Below are 16076 nucleotides of genomic sequence, written 5' to 3'. Positions count from 1 at the left end.
CATTTTCTCTTTCGTTATCCTTTAAATCTTGGTTTATTCTATATGTTTGGTATGGGAAAGAATACTCAACAAATTTCATGTGTCTCGACACTAAGAATTCCTTTTCCTGTAGATTGAATATGCAATACTGTTTTTGACCTTGAGGGTATCCTATGAAAGCACAACCCCCCCCCACCCTTTCTTGAAACATATTTTTTTATGCTTTTTATCATTTATATACGCCAAGCAACCAAGAACTCACATGTGATCATATTGGGGTTTTTGATTAAACAATATCTCATAAGGGGTTTTGTTATTGATTGCTCGTGAAGGTAACCTATTAATGATGTAGGCGGATGCAAGGACAAATTCTCCCTAGAATTCTATTGCACTACTAGAAAACAGCCCCTTAATGACACGCAAACAATGACGTGAACTGATTTACGATACACATATTTTGCGTGTCCTAAAAATAATGTCAACTTTCCAAAATTTGAAGAATAGAGGACACACACTTTTTCGTGCCCTAAAATTAGTGTCCAACAAAAAAAATTAGAAACACGGAGGGCGCTTATCTTAAATGCATGTCGTGTAAAGGTGTCGTTTTATAATTTTTTTCAAGAATGCGGGTTACAGCTGAAGGGGGAAATGAAATCCAAAAAATTAAAACCCCCGCCTTGTTCTATCTCCCTTTTTTTCTATATGGAAGCAACCCCTTTACCCTCTACCAATGCCTCCACCTTCTTAGCAAAATCAACAAGGCCTTTAATCTTCCCCCACCTCCAACCCTCATAAGCCCTAGAAACATTAACAATAGACATTTAAACAAGTTTGCCAGCCTTAACAATGGCTGCATCCCTTCTATTTCTACGGTCCTGAATCTCCCTTATACTTCCTTTCTCGCCGATGCCCAATTTTATAGCATTCAACTAAGCAATTTCACATTTAACTTTCACCACTGATTTTGCTTCACCACATAAGCGAATCGACACTCATAACGACACCTTCCACTGCGAAGAAGCCCTAGGATGCTTTATGATTGGCCTCACATCAAAACGGAGCCCAAATCATTCGAACTAGAAACCTTTAGGTACTATCACTACAAGATATGTCAACTCTCGAACAAAGATCTCACCTCAACTCCCCTTTCCGACAACATCAGGTCCGACGACCTTAGGCTTACTTCTTCTATTGCTCAAATTTACAAGCACTATGTCTTATTAAGGTGTGTTTCGGTTGATTTTCTCTTCCCTATCTTGCTAAATCCTTTTTTCTTACGGGCTTAATTTTTCTCCATTTGATTTATGATCGAAGGAACAAACTTCCAATTCATGTTAAATCCATTTTTCTTCAGATGATGGTGTTGATGTTGAAGGAGAAAGGGAAGCTTTTTAGCTATGGTGTTCAACAGAGGAAGAGGGTGCTTAGACCTAGGGGCAGTCCACAAGTTGAAAATAGAGATCCACTAGATCTCGCCCTCAGGATAATGATGGTAAGCTAAATGCTTATAATTAATTTAATTATTGTTTTGTATGTTGTTAAGTGCAAGCAATATGGATGTTTGCAGGGAAAGGTGATGTGTCAAGTGTGATATATAGAGTTGGTGAATGCATGCAAGAATTGATCAAATTATGGAAGGAATAAGAATCATCAACGCCTGATAAGATGTCTAAAACATCACAAACACAGACACATACACAGACACAAACATATACAAGACCCACTCTTGAGTTTTGTATACCTGTTAAACATGTTTCTGCTACAAATTGCAAGGTAAGATTAAGATTAATATTTGTTAGTTACAACTTATATCATGTTCATGTTGTTCCTAAATATAAAATATGGTTTGCAGGTTAAAGGTGGGCAGTTATGGGGTACAGACATATACACGGATGACTCAAATCTTGTTGCAGGTATGCCTAGTTTATATTTTTTGAAAGTGTATAAATAAAAGTTTATGACATATGTTTATTTTGTTGTCGAGTTTTAATGCACACAGGCTACTGCCGACCAACTGCATCTCTTCCTCCCCCTACTATTCCGGAGTTACATGATATTGTCAAGGTAAGTAACAACCACTTAATACCAATCAACTTTACCATTTCTACTATAATTTAATGTTTATAGTTACACACAAAACAAATGCAACAAGTTATGGATAAAAACAAAGTATGTTAGTAAAAATAGTAAAATTGGTTGCTATTTGTTTCATAAAGAACAAGACAATAAGCTACCTACCAACTTGTATTTCAATTTATCCATAGCCTGCCTGATATGGTTACTATTATGGATGAAAAAACAAAGTCTGTTGGTTGTCTATTTTTGGTAAAACAAGAAAGTACAAGTTTTTTTTTAATTCAGAAAGGTGGTGGGACAATTGATCTTGAACCTTGTCTTACACATACATCCACTGTGGAGCCCACTCTTGCTCCTGTGGTTGTGGAACGCACAATGACTACTAAGTTGCTGCTTCGGTGGGTACAGGTATGAAGAATGCCAAATTTGTGGGTTGGAATCTGAAATGCATTTCACAAAAACAACCACATTCTTTTCGTGTTTTATTAAAAGTAAGTATGTACCCTTGTTCACTTTCACTTTCATATTTTGTATTTGATTCTTTTTGGTTTATATTAAGTTATATATGAAATATGATTATTGTTTGTTGATAACTATAGTTTCTTTCTAGCTTGAGGGTGCTCTGAACAAGTATGGTAGCCTACGAGTAAATATAGTTCAAGATAACAATCGTATCCTATCACATGTTGAGGGCCTCTTTCTCTCTCTCTCTCTCTCTCTCTCTCTGGAAGTGTATCGTCCCTTAATTCGTTTTTATGTTTTCTATTTCATTCAATAGGTATCGACTTGTGATTAGTGAGTGAGCTTTCTTTCTCTCTTAAGGACCTTTTTGTCCTCTCAAATTACCACATTATCCATCCTTAGGGTGTAGCATCGTAAATTTCCAAACAAAATTTTTCATTTTAAAGTCATATAAATTTCATAACGCATTTCACAAAATCTCATTTGTTTAGTTTACAAAGCACATCTCCATAATTGATTGATTAATAATCCAGGATCCACAAAACATAACTCCTTCTCTGTGTGTACAATCGAGCCGATGCCTTCCCGCGATCCTGAGAAAAACCTGAAAACACATAACACATAACACGGTAAACACAAAGCTTAGTGAGTTCCCCAAAATACCGCATACACAACTCATTAGCTACTTGAGGCTATATCACTGTAAGATCCTCCGTTCAATGTGTCTCAGTAGGACCCTCCAGTCCCACGGTTCATTGTACCCTCTGGTCCGGTCTGTAAAGCTTCACATAGCATAAATCACAAAGTCATAATGCATAGCATACAACAATAAGCAGGATAACATAACACTCAATGTAAGCATGTAAGACCCTCCGGTCACATATAAGTACCACTCAAGGTAAAGTATAGTGAGAAGACTCACCTCGGATGAAGAACAGCCCCTAAAAACGTTGCTGCTGCGCACCGGCCTCTAACTCTGAGCCAAAACCCACAATTAACCCAATTAGGAACTATGTCCAAATGCTCACTCATTAGGTCTAAATGAAGACCACTAACCAGCCCATTAACAACCTAAATCCCATTGGGCCCACCAAGGCCCAATAATAAATGGGCTCACCCGAAGCCCACTCTCGAAACTAAATGGCAAGCCTAACTCAAGGGCCCAAGCACAAATATATACATTCCTCTAGTTCAATACCCTATTGTAACAAGCCCAAACTCCAGGACCAACACTCAAGGCCCCAAAATGAAACTTAGGCCAAAAGTCCATAGTGAGGTTACACGGGGCGTACCTCCCTTGGTACGCTCAATGTACTCACAATCCAGATTGGTCATCGGGGACACTAGTCAGTACGCGAGGCGTACTGGAATTACGCTCTACGTACGTCCAAGATTGTTATCTAAACTCCTTTGGTCTTAATCCGTTAAGACCATAGCTATACTCTTAGATCTAGTCTCCATAAAGGCTCATACACAATAAAGCTCGTGACTTTAAGCCTTTGCATGGCAGATCAAGTCACAAACACAAAAACTCTTACTCTATACTCCGAAAAATCCTCAAATCTTATGCATGAGGTGGTTCCAACATCCAAGGCCTCATTTTTATGAATCCTCTCCACTAGAACACTTAAAGGGACATATATTAGGCTCTGGAGTTCAACAACTCATAAAGCTTCAAGCTTTGGGACCAAAAACCCTAAAATGGACCCAAAACAAAAACTTGCACAACAATAAGCAAGTTTCAAACTTGATACCAATGGAAGATGCACCAACAAGAGAAGAACATAGATCCAGAAGCTAGATGCTCAAGCTATTCTCTTTCAAAGCTCCTTCTTCTTCAAAAGCCAAACATAACAAGTCATCAGTCCACTAGATCCACATGAGAAAGCCACCAAGATTCAAACTTTATGCTTTCTAGAACTAGATCAACCTGATTGGGGCTTGGATCCACAAGCTCCAAGCCAAGCAATGCTTCCTCATGGAACTCCTTCTTCCACAATATGCACCAAAAACCCACTAAATCACCAAAATGCTCAAGAATCACTCAAATGGAGGCTTGGGGTCGATTTCTAGGGTTTAGAGGGATGGAGGCTGAAGATATTAGGGTTAGGTTATGAGATAAGGAGCTTAAATAGGGTCCAAGACCTTAAAATAGGGTTCATGTCTGATTAGCGTACGCCCAACGTACATATGGTACGCCTAACATACTCTAAAGAACAGTCGCGACCACCCATGGTCAGTACGCCTAGCGTACTCGAAAGTATACCCAACGTACTCCAAAGTACGCCCAACGTACTCAGCTAAGCCTGAAACCTCAAAGCTTCTGAAGGCCATAACTTCTTCATTATAAATCCATTTCCGGTGATCCTTATATCCACGAAAAGGTAACGAGAAGCCCTACACTTCTATCAACTTTATTCCTCCTAAAGCCCACTCGAACTCAGATCCAAAATTCATGAAAAGTCTGAACCAGGGCTTTTAACAATATATTTGGGCTCTAAAGCACAAACCAAATTCTTTTATCACACAACCTACCTTACCCACATCCCAAAAGGGCCTAAACCTTTCTTTTTCAAAGCCTCAAAACCTTCTCATACTCGGATTAAGGCTCATGGGCCTTAAATCATAAAACTATCCAGAACAGGATATTACATAGGGAATACTTGAATTGTTTTCTTGGAAACTTAGACATTGTCAATTCCAGAGAGGTAACTTATATTTTATATTGGAAACTTGAATCATATTCTTCTTTCTTACATAAATTTTGTTGAAAACAGGTATGCAAGTTTATGGGGGCTTCAAAGTTATCCTTTTGTCTAGAGTATGGCTCCAAGCTAAAAGAAGAATATGTATTAGTGAAGCATTTACCAAAAATCTAAAACAAGGATGACGAAAGAAAATACTTGTGCAACTTTTAAAGCAATTGCTTTAGCAATCGATGGTGCAAAATCGGAGGTTTTTATTTATTTACATGACTTTACTTTAACATTGGATTTTTGTTATTTTTTAATTTGAAAGAATGGTAAAATTGTTATGAGTTTAATAATGCAAATATTTATGTGTGGTTGGTGGTTGTGTCCGGAACTGTATTTGCAGCGTCCTTTTTAAGCCCATGCCTCCTCTCGCCTTGATGCTTTGTTGGAGGCTAAAGCCAAGCAAGGTGTTCAGGTAGTTTTTATTTTTTTTTCTTTTTAGTTTATAATAAAGTTCATCAATATTACTCTCTTCTACTACAGTTTTTTGGGATCTTTTTCCATTTTGTGTTTGAAAGCTTTCCTAATCAGAACACCAATCTTAATTCTAAGTTCTTTTATTATTTTCTCTCTCTTACCAACTTTATTATTACATTTTTTGTTGCTTGTTTGTTATTGATACCAATGCCATTTGTTGATTTTATTTTGTTTGGTTATATTTCAATATATCTTTTTATTGATGGTGTTGTATTGTGCGCAAATTATTTGAAACTCTTCAAAATGAGCGGAGTTGCTGAAATTTATAGACCAGAAGCGTGTACATTGAAGTTGAAGTTGGTTTTTGTTTATGTGGGCAATTTTCCCACTATAGGTATATATGTATTCAGTTATTTCATCAGTTTTAAATCCTCAAATAATCCATTTCATTTGTCAGGATTTATTAGCCCTGAAAGAAGCATACACAACACACCCTGCAACAGAGGAGACGATCAATGCTCCCACAAATCCTAAAAATTTCTGTCGATTCCAAAATAGTTTGTGTTCTATATGTTTGTTGTTATTTGGATTAGGAAGATTTTTTTTTCTAGTTTGACTGATGTTAATAAAATAACAATTAAATGTGATTTATTTTTATATTAGTACATTTATTTTATGAAATGGATTGTTTTGTTATATAAGTATTTTATTTTGCATTATGAGACTTTAAATGTGTTATTTAATTTGAAAATTGGTAAATCTATCATATATATATATATATATATATATATATATATATATATATATATATATATATATATATATATATATATATATATATATATATATATATATATATATAACATTTAAAATTATGACACGCAAAACAGTGTGCCATCTTTCTTTATGACAAGGGCTTTAATGATACGCAATGCGAGTCGTAAACGCGCGTTGTAAGGTTACGACACGCAAATGCGTGTCGTCTTCTTTATGAGGGCCTTCATTGACACACATTGTGTGTCATAAGCGCGTGTCGTAAATGCGCGTCGTATGGTTACGACACGTAAATGCATGTTGTTTTCCTTTATGACAGGGCCTTCATTGACATGCACTTGCGTGTCATCTGTGGCTTTTATGACACACAATGCGTGTCATTAAAGATTGTTTTTTAGTAGTGTTGGTAAATTAGCTTGAAAACGCAGTGCTCTTGTAGTCTTTCTACGACCGTGTTTTGATGTGTGATGTGCACACATGATGTCTCTAAAGAGACTCCATGCTCTTCATAGAATTTTGTCATAATATTTGAGATAAATTCTCCCCCATCGTCACTTCGTATACTTTTGATCTTGTTATTAAATTGTGTTGAGACCATGTAAAAATTGAATAATACTAACTTCTGTCAGATTTATTTTCATCAAGTAAAGGTACGTGGTTATGAAATAATCATCAAAAACTGTGAGGAAATAACCTGCTCCTGATATTGAAGGCACTCGATACCCACCCAATATATCGCAATGAATTAAATCAAAACAACAAGTCGTCTTAATATTACTATCAGAAAAAGGTAATCGAGTTTGCTTAGCTCATATATAGGAATCACAATGATCAATACTACATATGTTACCTATATAATTGATTTGTTGAAGCATAGAGTTTGAAGTTTCTCTAGTCTTTTATGCTAGATTTGACAATTTATAGTGACAACCATGACAGTTGAACCTTTGTCCATATTTTCCATGTGATAAAGACCATTCCTACATCTCCCCATGCCAATCAGATTCCTCGAGTGTAAGTCTCGTAAATATCAAAAATCGGGAAAGAAGGTAACAAAACAGTTAAGATTTCGAGTAATTATGCTAACCGATAAAAGATTGCATTTAAAATCAGGGATGTATAGGACATTATTGATATCCAAATCGTTTGGAAATTGTGCACTTTCAACATCCTTTACTACAATATTATCACCATTTGGAATGCTAACGGGTATCCTATCATTAGATTCATTTATGGGTGTTATCATGGATTTGTTGCGATGAGCGTGTTCTTTAGCTCATGAGTCAGTTACCCATGGAGAAACAAAATCTATTTTAACTGCCATGTATATTTCTAGTTTTGGTGGATCATTCAACTGTATCAGAAATTTTTTGTATTGTTTGATGTTAAGACCGGGGTATAGGAATGTTCTCAAACTCAACCGTGCTAACCTTTGGTTACACTTTAGGGTTTCTTCTTTGGTCATTTGTAGGTGTGCGTTGACGGGTTTCCCTCCAGTCTGGGAATCCTGTTTCTCAAAACAACCATCAATGTTGTGACCAATTTTTTTGATGGGTTTTAGGTAAAACAAATAAACTAGAAAACAATTCCTAAGTTCACATGCAACCTACTTTGGATCTATGTTTTAACTATTGAACATACAACTTTGAATTGCAAAACAAGAACCCTAGAGGAGGTGTCTATTTTCGAAATTCATAAACTAGGGTTAGGAGTTACATACCTTTCAATTGTTATAGTAAACAATTGACAATTCCCTTGATCTTCTTGGAAGCTTAGCACCACAAGTGTAATGCCTCTAATGGAATCACACCCAAACTAGCAAGAAGGAAAGTAGAGGAGAGAGGGGAGGGAGTATGCAATTCGGCCAGGGTTTCTTCCAAAGAAATCAGTGTGTATAAATGTGAACCAGGAGGCTCCTTAAATAGTTGAAGGATCTAGGGTTTAGGGGAAACCCTAGTTATTCTTTGCTTAGGGCCTAAGCAAAACCCAAGGGCCTTATCTTGGACCCCTTGGACGAATTCTTTAGGGTTTCCCCTAGGGTTTTCGTCAACCTCCTTCCAAGGGGGTTCTGGAACCTTCCATTCAACTATCAGTTAATTGCAAACTAGTCCCTGCACTTTGTAACTAATTCTTTTAACCCCAAAATTAATTCTAATTAATTTCTGGCTAACAATTAATTAAACATAATGATTTCTTATTAATATATTAACCTTTTAACATATTAATAAATTCATTTATATTAATTTATTAATCTTATAATAAATTAATATCTCTCCTTTCATAATTTTGTTGTCCGGTTGCTAGGTTTGAGGGCAACCAAAAAGGACTGTGCTGCTATCAATTCAAGTACATACCAATTATAGTTATGGGCTTAGACACCTAATCCAACATTTTTTCCATAGTGCTTACACTTCAAGTTCTTGTGGACAAGATTTTTATCTACGATTGCCTGACTTCAGATCTCGTAGGCTATTGCCTTGGCAACGTTTTTACGGGATGTGATAATGCTTCTTTGTTTGTTCATATTCAATAACAAGATGGTATACAACCTCTAAAGTTGGCATGAGTTTGATGCTAAGGATTTGGGTTCTAACCGATCCATATTCTTCATGGAGACCCATTAAAAACTCATAAATGTGTTCTCTCTCTTTGTCTTCGACGAGTCTCCTACCAAGGCTGCATGAGCATTGGCCACATGTACACCTAGATTATCTCATCCCAGATTCCTCTTATCTTTGTGAAGTACGATGCGATGGACATGTTTTCTTGTCTTGTTGAAACTAGTTTCTGTTTTAGTTCGTATCCCCTCGACACACTTTCTTTTCCAAAATGTTTCTCTGATTTTTCTTGATGTGTGTGCATATTTTATGTTGTCTCTGATTTCTTTTTCCATAGTAGTAGTCAACCAACCTTTGATTATTGCATCGGTGCGTTGCCACGCTATTTCCTTTAGGTGTTCCAAGGTGCCATCAATGAAGTCGAATCTATTCTTTGCAAACAAAAAATCTTTATTTATCGAGACCAATTTGCATAGTTGCCATCGTTTAGGGTTTCGTTGACATGTTATTGTGAGGGTAGTCGTTTAGGTGGATATAGAACGGAGAGTTGGGTTTGATGGGTTGGTGGATGAACCGGCCTCAGTTGGTCCTATTGTTCTTGTGTTTTTAAATGAATCAATAGACCTGTTCTGATACCATAAATAACATAATTAGGTTTTACAAGAAGAATTGCTTTCTTGAGTTATGTTTATTGATGAACTAACGAAAGTATTTATAAGAACATTTCGGCCAACAAACAATTATAAAATAAAGAAATTAGCTCTATCCTAATAAGAAACATATATATAGATATAAAGAAAACTAATTCAAAACAAGTAATCGAGTAACACATCTATAATTATCTTTTTTATACTTCCAAATGAATTTTATTTCATTTTCATACGTGTCAAAATTTTACATTTTAATTATTTATAAGATCTAAAAAAAATATATTAATATATCATCTGTTAAAGCAAACGCAACCCATTTTGAATCTTCGATCCGTAATAAAATTTATCCATTTTCATATGTTTCATTAAATTTTTATTTACGGATCCAATCTTCTATAAATTAGATCATCTTTTAAGTTTTAAAGACATAATAATATTCCTTTAAGAATTATTATGTAATAATTTTAAGGTTTAAAATATTAGAATTGATTTCTCTCATAAAGACATAAAGTTTGCTTAATTTAATATAATTTAATTGGAGCCCTTTAATATTAAATATGATCTTGTAAATTTTGTAAATTAAATAAGGGTGGTGTGGAGGGGCATCAACCAAACATTTTAAATCATCTTATCATATCAAAAAGATGCAAAGACTTATTAATTTTAATGTCATTATTTTTCTTATCTTTTTCGATTTATTTCTTTTTTAATTCTTTCAATTTTTTTCTAATATTTACAAAAACAAATGTAATTTAATAAAACATGTTATTTAAATAAAACCTAATAAGAAACAAATATATATATATATATATATATATATATATATATATATATATATATATATATATATATATATATATATATATATATATATATATATATATATATATATATATAAAGAGAACTAATTCAAAACAAAGTATTTTAGTAAGACATTTATAATTATGTTTTTTACACTTCAAAATATGACTTTTATTTCAGTTTCATACGTGTCAAAACCCATGTAAATTTTTTTTCCCTTTAATGATATGTATCTTATAATCATATTTTACATATTAATCATTTATAAGATCTAAAATATGTATTAATATATTATCTGATAAAACCAACGCAACCTTGTTTGAATCTTTGACCCGTAATAAAATTTATCCATTTTTCATATGTTTCAGTAAATTTTTATTTACCAATCCAATCTTTTTTTTGAACTGGCGGAATTTTATTATTAAAACCACAGCCAATAAACACAAGGCAGAGCAAAAGAAATATATATATATATATATATATATATATATATATATATATATATATATATATATATATATATATATATATATATATATATAAAACAATTACAAGATATAAAATGGGAAGCAAATCCAATTTGCCCAATTACAACCAATGTTTTAAAAACCGGTTTGAACCGGCCGGTCGAACCGGTTGGATCGAGAACCGGCAGAAGGAGCGGTTCAACTATTATCGGTTTTACATTGATTTCTGAACCGGATTGAACCGGTCGGGTTTTAGAAAAACCGGTTGAACCGTTTAAACCGAATAAAAACACATGAAAAAGAATAATTTACATAATAAACTTTGGAGATTTTTTTCAACTTTATTTAGTTTTCTCTAAATAAAACATATGGTAAATGTTATAAAGTTTTTTGATGTGTTTGTATTCATCTAAAACTATATTTTGTTTCGGTATTATACTTTATTTTCTTTTTGACGTATATGGATTCATATAAACACTAAAACTTATGGTTATGTGTTATTTTAATGTATTTGAATTCACCTACAACGTATTTTTATGTGTATTTTTGATGTTGGAACTTGTAAGTATCAAATTCATAATTTATATATATATGTATGTGTAGGAAATTAGAAAAAAACATGAAAACTATTGAAACCGGTTCACCCGGCGGTCGAACCGGTTAAACCGTGAACCGGTCACCATACCGGTTCAACTGAAAAACCGGTTTTTAAAACATTGATTACAACCACCAAAATGACCCTTATATTTAACCCAATTGAAAGTCGTTGTGATGACGCTATCCACCATTTTCGATGAGGAGACTCTCAATCTTCTATAAATTTGATCCCTTTTTTAGTTTTAACGACATAATAATATTTCTTTAAGAATTATTATATAATTATTCTAATGTTTAAAATATTAGAATTAATCTCTCATAAAGACAAAGTTTTCTTGAATTTAATACAATTTCATTGGCGCACTTTAATATTAAATATGGTCTTGTAAATACAATAATACGGACATGACGATTGACGAGGGTACGATGGAAATTTAATACATACTTTTATTACTAATTAATTAGCACTTGCACCATTTATTTACTGTCTTTTTAGTTATGTACAATGCATACAATAATAAGAATGTATTCTGGGGTAATCATTACATTTAATAATATATCTTCTTACACATAAATATACTATGCTTTAATTTTTATTTATTTGAAACAACATATTTTTGTTATTATTATTATTATTATTATTATGTTGAGCAGACGAGCAGTTGATCAATATATAAATAGAACAATGAGATACAACAAACTTTAAACCACTTAAGATGTCTTCGACCAACCCAAGGAGAAAAGGCATCAATAGGTCAAACATAAGTGCTAACCACCGATAATCGGTCTTAAAATTCATCATTTATGGTTTTCAGTTCAAATCTATTCAACTTTTAAAGATAATTTGGTTGTTTTATATTATCTAATTCTTAATGTAAATTGCTTAATCTATGATACCCATCTACCCCTCCAATTCCTCCTGTTCTTTATCCAGTCGAAAGTTTGTTGGATTATAGAATCCGCAACTTTTGCTGGGTATCACCAACAAATTTTTTTGTCCCACAACCTGATTTAGTTTTGAATCCACCATCTTCCTTAGAATGCTAACAAAGTATGTGTCATCCGAATTAAAATTGAACCTGAACCCGATGTTTGAGGGAGGGGGGAACACCATGGATCCGAACATTGAGTAGAGCATTGTTTTAGGAATCTTTATCTATTTGGGAATGTAAATAGATATGTCTTTATTTGCGTTGAGATTAGTCATAGTTTTATTATAAATAGTAGGTTTCTCGTTAGAATAGCTATGTTTTGAGATTATTCAAAATTTATAAAGAATTTGAAAAAAAAAAAAAATCTTTTAGAGATGAAAATGTAGGTTTATTATACATATTAGGTTTATCATCATCCTATTTGAGTCCATATTATATCCTTCTCCCATCAAGTGGTAACATAACCTAGTTACCACTAAAGACAAACGATCACGAAACGGACGAATGGAACAAAAAGGGTGAGGGGATGTCAATATGTTTATATAAATGATGTGGCTATTAACATTATGACCTCTCTTACAACATTAGTAGAAGAGTATGAAGAAATATATATTTTTAAAAAAAATACTAGTTTTCAAAGTTCCATATGATATTGCTAAAGTATATGCATCATAGGGACATTGTGATTCGGCCATGAATAAAGTGACACACCTAGATTTCATTGAAACATTTAATTATATTAGAATGGACATTAATTTTAGAATTCAAATGCATGTGTTACCATATTTAAGGTACAGGATAAATTTTATTGATTTACGGATATATACAAAGCTAGACTTGTTGCAAAAGGCTTTAATAAAGAATATAACATTGATTACTAAAAGATTTTTGCACATGTTCCATGAGTTACCTCCGTTTGTATCATTCTCGCAATTGTTGAATTTCGCTAAGAAAATCTTCCAAATAAATGTCAAGAATATTTTTTTCTAATCTGAAACTTATTTAAAGAAGTCTATATGAAGACTTCTCAAAGGGTACCACATCATTCACATCATGTTTGTAGACTATTTAAAGGCTCTTTATCGTTTCAAACAAGCATACAAGGCGTAGTTTAAAAAATTCACTATTATTATTCTCTTATTGGGATTTATTTTCAATCCTTATGATCAAGGTATTTTCATCAAGACCACCGATATGGGAAACAGGGTCGGCCCAAGACTAGGGCAAGTTGGGTTGCAACCATGGGCAATGTTATGGGTAGTGTGTCATTTTGGGCTGTTTTTTATTCATAAAGCAGTCTGGTCTATGAGCCTTAGAGGTCTCGTAAGTTTTTCTTAAATTGATTTTGGTTAAAGATTTTGATTTCTAATGAATAGCTAGAAAAAATAGTCTTACACATGATTTTTTTTTGGTAACCACTACTTTGAATCCACTATATAAATTTAATTTCTAAGTATCTTATTGTATGTATTATTTTTTTTGTCATTTGATATGTAAAGACGTCACCGACTTAATTTAGAGTGGAAATAAATTTCAAAGATTAAAGTTTCAAAGTCTAAAGTTCATTAAATCTTCAAAGACGATCTGTTTTGGGGTCATAATCGAAGTTTAAAGCTAAAAATTCAAAACTCAAAAGTTCAATGCTATCGAGGGTCTCGATTCCAAAGTACATTGTTATTCTATGCATTGGCGAAGTGGTTTCTGTCACCTACTCATTCAATCTGTTTTAGGGTCAGAGTTAAAGGTTAAAATTTAAAAGTCAAAACAATTATTTGAAACACCATTGATGTTGAAACTTATTGATTTAATTGTAGATATATGGAACAAATCATAGCTTAAGATATATGTTTAATTTAAGTATTTAAAATATGACTTAAAACACCTACGGCCTAAAAATGTTTTTGACTCGATGAACTTTACCATACGTAGAATATATATAAATATATTTCTTAGGATATAAAATCTCGCGATAGTAATATTATAAAAACCAAGGAAAGAAACCATAACTTTTTTTTAATAAGTAGTTTTTTTTTTTGGAAACAACAAAATATATTGATAATGCCCACGCTTAGCAAATAGCTAAAAAGCACGAGGCAGGGAAAAGTTATAAAAATACATATTACAAATTAAGATGAATAAAAGGAGAGACCCGCTCTGACCAATTACCACAACCAAGTGAACTTATGTGTTTAAACCAAACATACGATTGTGTAATGACACTGTCTGTAGTAGTCGTTGGAGTGGTGCTATTTTTTTTGAACACCTTATTGTTTCTTGCCATCAAATTGGGAAATTACCCCATTTAGCCACAAATTCAATGATTTCTAACACGAATGAGAAATGACTCGTAGAACTACCACACCACTTTGAGATCCACTTTCATGCTTCTTGTGTTACCTTGCATCTGATAAGGACGTGATATTCATATTTAATATCAATTCCACATAATGGACATAATGTGGATTGGACGGTTATGATGGGATTTCTCGGTTACGATAACAATATACTTGCAGAATTTCACTTATCACTTAAGGGTACACGCAACCTAAATTGGATCTATGTCTTTTCACATCTAATAGCAACATACTTATAAACAAAAAAACTTATAAATCAAAATTCATGGTTAGGGATACATACCTTTTGTTGACTCCAATCAAGCTAATCAGAATATTTGTTGTCTCCTTGGAAAACTAACTCCAATAGTGTGTGAGCCTCTAATGGTTCACACCTAAAACTCAAGAAACCCTAGGATTGAGAGGAGAGAGGGGAGAGAGGAGAAGAATTTCATTCTCCCCTTTTAGGTATGAGAGAGCCACGAAATTAGATACCCCAAAGGTCCTATTTATAGTCTAGGTAACTTAGGGACAAAGCAAAATGTGAATGATTAAATAATAGATTTAATCCATATTCAAATCCTTTTTCTTATTTGCTACCAGGAGCCTTCCAGAAACCTTTAGAAATGCTCCAAAACCGTCCATGCCATGAATTATTCTAAAAATGTCTCTTTTGTTCAACTATTGAACAATTACAATTCACCCCTTGCACCTTGAATTAATTCCAATTAACCTCTGGTAATTCTAGATTAATTCTTATTAATAATTAATCAATTCTAAATATCTTTATTTAATTCATATTAATTATTAACTATTTTTAATTAATTTATTAATCACATAATAAATTAACAAATCATTTATATCTCTCGTTTGATTAATCCAAACCATTTCCTGGTTATGAGGGAAACCCAAAAAAAAAAACTTGACATTTATTCATCAACGTCATACCATTTTAGTTAGGACCTTAGACACTTAATCCAACAGTCTCCCATTTAGATAAGTCGCTAACTACAATTGCAAGTACAACTTCGAATAACCAGTAAAGACTGTTTTCCAAAGACATTGCCAAAACCTGATTAGACATTGGTCATAAGATAAGTGATTAGTTATCTCTTCATTCTACAAGATATCGTATGGACACGAGACATGGGTTAGAATTAATCTCATAGTCCAAGATTTTGTTTCTTGATTTCCCGAATTATAACGATTGAATTCAAACTACTAATCGAAAACATCAATTTAGTCCGGGCTCGACCAAACACTTTAGATGCCAGCAA

General features: G+C 33.2%; 1 long non-coding RNA gene across 1 annotated transcript; it reads right to left on the bottom strand.

Moving 5' to 3' along the window:
* Nucleotides 1–14464: 14464 nt before the first annotated feature.
* On the bottom strand, nt 14465–15254 carry LOC128126656 (uncharacterized). The gene is made up of 2 exons (XR_008224622.1): nt 15104–15254; nt 14465–14870 (listed from the first exon to the last, which is right to left on the bottom strand). It is a non-coding gene; the product is annotated as an uncharacterized LOC128126656 (long non-coding RNA).
* Nucleotides 15255–16076: the final 822 nt, after the last annotated feature.

The sequence above is a fragment of the Lactuca sativa genome, chromosome 6, assembly GCF_002870075.4.
Source record: "Lactuca sativa cultivar Salinas chromosome 6, Lsat_Salinas_v11, whole genome shotgun sequence".
Taxonomy (NCBI): domain Eukaryota; kingdom Viridiplantae; phylum Streptophyta; class Magnoliopsida; order Asterales; family Asteraceae; genus Lactuca; species Lactuca sativa.
The sequence above is the reverse complement of the archived record's forward strand: the minus strand, read 5'-3'. Positions and strand labels throughout refer to the sequence as shown.